Source organism: Lucilia sericata, unplaced genomic scaffold (genome assembly GCF_015586225.1).
Source record: "Lucilia sericata isolate MDLA Ls3-8-SP2 unplaced genomic scaffold, ASM1558622v1 Contig000579F_arrow, whole genome shotgun sequence".
NCBI lineage: Eukaryota > Metazoa > Arthropoda > Insecta > Diptera > Calliphoridae > Lucilia > Lucilia sericata.
In genome coordinates, this window is record NW_023994586.1 from 170,080 (window position 1) to 177,149 (window position 7,070).

A 7,070-nucleotide genomic window follows, 5' to 3' on the forward strand; every position below is an offset into this window, starting at 1 on the left:
CATAAAGTAATTAACCATGTAAATTATATTGATTAGTGTTATACTAATGCAAAATATATTCGCCGGCATTAAAATTAGTCAAATATCAAAGAAATTTATCAATATTTGCAAAAATTTATCAAAAATTACAAGGAAAATAAGTAAAAATAAGAAAATGTGTCATAGTGATGTATATTTTGTCGCAAAATATCCGTTATTCGGATACTTTTAATAATAATTAGAAATTATATGTTATATTTATACATCTGAACTAAATAGACATTTATTAAAGCCATATATATATTTATTTTTCTTAAAAGTTTGTTTTTATTTTCAAAAATCTATTAAAACAAAAATATGAAATTAAGAAAACCGAATCAACGAATATTTTATCCTAATTGTACGCAACACTAACACATAAAATGACAGCCATATTGTACAGTGCTGCCAACTTAAACATAAATCAGCACAATAGTTAATATACGTTTATATTTGTTTATGAATATCACAATTTTATTAATGGTTTTTAAGGCTAAAGTGTGCTTTAACTATTGAGTGCATTAAAAGCAAAATAAGATTTTTTTATAAATACAAGCGTAAATCTTTTTTGCAAAAATTTGTCTTTTTTTTTGTTTATATACTAAAATTGCAAAATAAGCTAAAAATGCTAAAAATATTTTATAAAAATGCTAAATAAAATGCCAAATGCTAAATTAAAATTTTACAGCTAAATCAAAATAAAAAATGCTAAATCTAGCTGCAAAAATGCTAAAATGGTCACACTGGAGACAACCTCTGAAAATTTCATCAAAAAAGCAACAACAACACTGCTTATTGTATAAAAGGTTGGTTTCATTGCGATGTGTGTTTTGTTTTTGTTTTTTTGTGTATGTATTTCGTTTCATATGTTTGGATGGCTGTGGCTTCATCGCCTTGTGTATTTTGTTTTTATTTTTTTGTGTATATTGTTTCTAATGTTTGGATGGCTGTGGTTTCATTACGTTGTGTATTTTGTTTTTTCTGTTTTTTATTTCGTTTAGCATTATTGTTGTTTCTCTTGTTTTGCTTAAGTTATGACAGGGTCGGGAAGATGAAATAAATTGACATTTTATAAAATTAATATTTTTTAAACATATTATGGTGAAGGGTATATAAGATTCGGCAAAGGCGAATATAGACTTCTTACTTGTTCTACATAAATTTTTATTATGGAAATATATACAAAATGATATATAACTGTTATCGGACGATCTTGTGCACAATGAAAGCCTATATAGAACTTTAAGTTGGAAGTGTAGAAATCGGATGGCATACATTTTTTTCCGGATTTCATTGTTCTACGGTGTGTACTACAACAACAAACTTTTTTTTTACAAAAAATTCTACTATGGAAGTATATATAAAATGATATATAACTGTTATCGGACGATCTTGTGCACGCTAAAAACCTATATATAACTTTAAGTTGGAAGTGTAGAAATCGGATGGCATATATTTTTTTTCCTGATTTCATCGTTCTAGGGTGTGTTCTACAACAACAAACTTTTTTTTTACAAAAAATGTTATTGTGGAAGTATATATAAAATGATATATAACTGTTATCGGACGATCTCGTGCACGATAAAGATCTATATGGAACCTTAAGCTGGAAGTGTAGAAATCGGATGGCATACATTTTTTCCGGATTTCTTCGTTCTACGGTGTGTACTACAACAACGAACTTTTTTTTACAAAAAATGTTACTATGGAAGTATATATAAAATGATATATAACTGTTATCGGACGATCTTGTGCACAATAAAAACCTATATAGAACTTGAAGTTGGAAGTGTAGAAATCGGATGGCATAAATTTTTTCCCGGATTTCATCGTTCTACGGTGTGTACTACAACAACAAACTTTTTTTTACAAAAAATTCTACTATGGAAGTATATATAAAATGATATATAACTGCTATCGGACGATCTTGTGCACGCTAAAAACCTATATATAACTTTAAGTTGGAAGTGTAGAAATCGGCTAGCATATATTTTTTTCCTGATTTCATCGTTCTAGGGTGTGTTCTACAACAAAAAACTTTTTTTTACAAAAAATTTTATTGTGGAAGTATATATAAATTGATATATAACTGCTATCGGACGATCTTGTGCACGATAAAAACCTATATAAAACTTTAAGTTAGAAGTGTAGAAATCGGATGGCATACATTTTTTCCGGATTTCATCGTTCTAGGGTGTGTACTACAACAACAAACTTTTTTTTAACAAAAAATGTGACTATATCCGTATATAGAAAATTATATATAACTGCTATCGGACGATCTTGTGCACGATAAAAACATATATAGAACTTTAAGGTGGAAGTGTAGAAATCGGATGGCATAATCTGTTTGAGATTTTAGGTAGGGTCAACTGTGGACCGACCATTACGAAATTCAACAGATAAATTTTGTTTTATATAAAAGTTGTTGTCGAATTTTATAGCTATACATTTTTTAAGCCAGTTATGAGCGGTAGTAATTTCCCGAGGCGGACTTTATATCGGGGATAGGTTAAATTATGGACCGATCCCCTTAAATTTGACAAAAGGATTTTGACTCCTTGTTTATGTGGAATTTCTTTGCTATATGGTTATTTTTATTACAAATATTGGAGTTAATATCTTTTTCTGAAGGGGAACTTAAATGGGGGTAGGGTCAATTTTGGACCAACCCAGAAAGGTTTTTGATCATATAAATCTTGTAAAATAATTTCCTGATCCTCATAAAATTTGGCAAAAAGATTTTAGTTCCTATAAAACTTGTTTATGTCGTTTTTCTTCGCTATACTGGAATATTGAATCTCAATAATAAACATCAACTAAAAACTATTTTGGCAAATATTGGCTAAGATCCCAGTCTATACTTTTATGGATTTTAGACCAATATTTCGGTGTAAAAGTTCCTTGACTCCCTGATGAGTTTATCGTATACCGATATTGTCCATTTTCAATAACAAACTCAATCAACTAAAATTATTTTGGCAAATATTGGCTAGATGGTCTTAGACTGTAATAAGATCCCAGAATATACTTTTATGGATATTAGACCAATATTTCGATGTGTTACAAACGGTGTAAAATGTTCCTTGACTCCCTGATGGGTTGTGTCTTCCAAGTGGTGATTTAGCGATCTTGAAAGTGACGGAACTAATAGGGAATCACATTATTCGCCGATCTCTGGTAAGATTTTAGGTTGATAGTCATGCTGCACTTAAAGCATTAATATGTCATAGCTGTATTCTTGCATAGTCGTAGAATGAAGAAAAGATCTAAGTGTTATTATGAGACCGTTTACAATAAAGCTGTGTTGGGTACCAGGACCCTGCAATATACACAAATGAGGTATCTGACACGATGAGGCTCGAATCTTGCCCCATATGAACGGAACAAGAAGTTAAAGCCACCCCTTTTTCATTTTTTTAGGTTGATCTCCGATGGATTCCGTGACTCTATCAACCAGTCATGGAATATAGAATGAATTGCACATTATGTATGGCGTTTTTAAAAAGGCTTGATTCTAAAGAAACCGGAATTATTATTGGGGTAGATGATGTACACCAAGAACACTTGCACTGGCTATAAAACATTATAAAAATACATAAATTTTTCTTAGCACAAAATAAATATGTCTAGTAATTTGTTTTTGTTTCATTTGTTTACGTTTTTACAGAAACTCACCACACAACAATCAAAAACAGCTGTTAGGGTTTGCTGCAAAGAATAAATAAGATACGAAACGGTTGTCAAAAGTACCTAAGTCTACTGTCATCCGGTACCTAACTCGAAGAATGTATTAGTAGAATTCTCAAGTCAACATAGTTGCAAAAAATAGTATTGAAATATATTGAAAAAAAATTATTACATTTCAATTTATACTTTGAAAGGTTTCTTAAGATATTTTGCACATATTTTATCTATAAACATTTTATAAACACGTCTATTTGTTTTTTAATCTATAATATTGAAAAAATAAATTATTTATTTGAAATGTCTTTTTCGTTTACCATACGAAAATTTACAACATTGTTTTTTTAGTTTTAATTTCAAACAACAAAAATTCAATGTCAAAAAACAAAAAATATTTTTTTTTTCGTTTGTAAATTGTGCAAAAAAATTATAAAATATAATGTTAAGTGATAAAAAATATTTCAAAGTGCTATTATTCTCAAATTTTCGCGAAAAAGTTTTGAAGTTTTGAGAGAGAATAAAATTTTTACATATGTGTTGGATTTACACAGCACTCGTCTGTGAGAAGAGCGTAATGTTATTGTTGTAAAAAAATGACAGCGTTTCACCAGCGTTTTATCAAAAGGTTGTTTTATTAACGGGTATTAAACGTGTCTCCATTTCTCATCAAAAAAGTCATTGATAACATATGCGGCAGTGAAATAAAATTTTGTAAAAAATACGAGATGGTAATATACTAATCAAAACAAAAAACCATTTACAAGCATCAAAATTGATCACCCTCACATCACTCTCCTACTATTCATGTCGATGTACGAGAACACACTAATCTCAACTTCTCGAAAGGTGTAATCTATTCAAACGATTTAAGAGGAATGGACGAAAAAGAAATTCTTAATGAATTAAAAAGTCAAAGTGTTTCTGAAGTGAGAAAAATATTTAAAAAAAATGGTAAAGATCTTATCGAAACTGGACTCATAATCATTACTATTGCTACTCTTAAATTACCAGAATATATAAACATCGGTTACGAAAAGGTTAAACTTCGCTCGTACGTCCCCTATCCATTAAGATGTCGTAATTGTCTCCGATTTGGTCACACAACAAAAGCATGCACCAACAACAAAGTTTGAACAAACTGTGCTCTTGATTTCCATTTTGAAGATGATGATGAAATATTTAATAATCCAATTACATGTGTATTGCATAAACAATAATAATGATGACAACAAACACAACGCTCTTGATAAAATCTGTCCCGTGTTCATAAGAAAAAAAGAAATTCAAGCTATTGTCTCTCTAGAAAAGATCGAAAGAAAGCTGTTGAAACATATAAACTACGTCACCAAACTGGACAACCTTCATTCGCTTCTGTTACAAAATCAACTACATCTGGCAACACTATGATCACCCCTCTGAGTAGCAACAACTTAAATAATTCTCCTAGAGAAGTAGTGGACTACAATCCCTGCCAGCAACTCAACTAACTTTAAATGCATTAAAAGCCGACTTTTTCATCAACTAGTTATGGTTGATTCTTGGATTATTTGTCCGACTCTGCATGACTTTTCAACTAGCTTAAAGTTAGTTACTAAAAAATTAGCTTAAAGATAACTCTTTATTAACTAACTTAAAGTTAGTTGCAGAAAAGTCAAGCAATAGTTTTCTTTTGTATTCCCTACTGTATTAATTAATTACATTTTAATTAAATATATTTAAAATTTAACTACTAGTAATCTAAATTACATTTCGCTTTAATACAAGTTATTATATTAGTTCGTTAAAATTAATAGACATCAGTTTTCTACAGGGGAACTAATAATAAAACCGGTATCCATAAAATTATGAATGATTTGTTCATTATTTCCATGATTCCCATTGATCCAAATCTAAACTAAATTTTAAAATGTTATGTGTAATGTTAACTCTTAATGCATTATATTTACAGAACAGCAGAATTTAGAATTTAGGGACCGAGTTTTGAAATATTTAGCCTTTTATAATTAATTTTTCCAATTTTCTGACTCTAATTTCACAACATATACAAGAAAATGACAAAAATGTAAAACAAAATTCCAAATAATAAAGAAACATGAGAAAACGTGTCGAAACAAAATGCTCTCCAGATAATTTTGGAGTACTGCCGCATTATATGATAGTTAGCTTGTAGCTAGTCTTTAAAAGTCGGTTGTTTACGTTAATAAATACCAAATTTTGGAACATTTCTGCATTACATTGTTGTTCGTTTATAGTCAGTCTACTAAAGTTAACAAATAAAATCATAATAATAGAGAAACAAGAGAAAACATGTTGAAATACAATTAATTCTCTCCAGATAATTTTTAGGCACTTCTGCATTACATTATAGTTAGCTTGTAGTTAGTATTTTAAAGTCGGTTCTTTACGTTGCCAAATACAAAATTTTGGGACAGCTCTGCATTACATTGTAGTTAGCTTATAGTCAGTCTGTAAAAGTAAACTAGAAGTGAATTTTTCTCGTAGTCGACTACAAAATTGCGGGCAGGGATGAAAATAAAACACCATCATCAGTGTTGCCACAACAAAATTTTTTTTCTAACCAAAATTCGAATAAAAATTAACCAAATTGAGAAAAAAGTAAACAAAATTATTTTCATTTGTTTCATGTTTACATTTGGACATTAAAATAACAAATTCATTTTCTGAAGTGGAACTTGTAACTATGTTAAATTTCGTCACTAAACTGGTATTATGAAGACAGTTATGAGCGTTAATGTAATTTTCTGTACGGTCAATTATGGACCAATTCTCATAAAATCTGACAGAGATATTTTAGTTCCTTTAAAACTTGATTATGTTGAATTTTGTTGCTATATTGCAGTACATTATGAGCTTTAAAGTCATTTTCTGAGGAGACTTTTTATGAGGGATAGAGTCAATTATGTACCGATCCTCATAAACTTTGACAAATACATTTCCAATAAAACTTTTTTATATTGAATTTCATCGCTATCGCTGCTTTTTTAAGCAATATAGTAATTTTCTGAATAGGGCATAATATGGGGGCTAAGTGAAATCGTTGACCGATATTTCGCATTTTCAATACCAATCAAACTGGGTCAATTAAAAATATTTTGGCAAAGTATTTCAGTTTTCAATCTTGTTTCTTTTCGACTCTATCGTGTATTCAACAATAAATATATGTCTCTTCGCGGATTCGTTAACAAATGTAATTAATATTTATTTTAAAAAATAACTGAGTTTTTAACGCGTTTTAGCGCAATCCAAATAAAAACTAGTATACAACATCATCTAGAAAATGTAAATAAAGAACTAAAAGTCATGGTGAGATAGTAGAAGTCAAAGGTCATGAGTATCAAATTTTG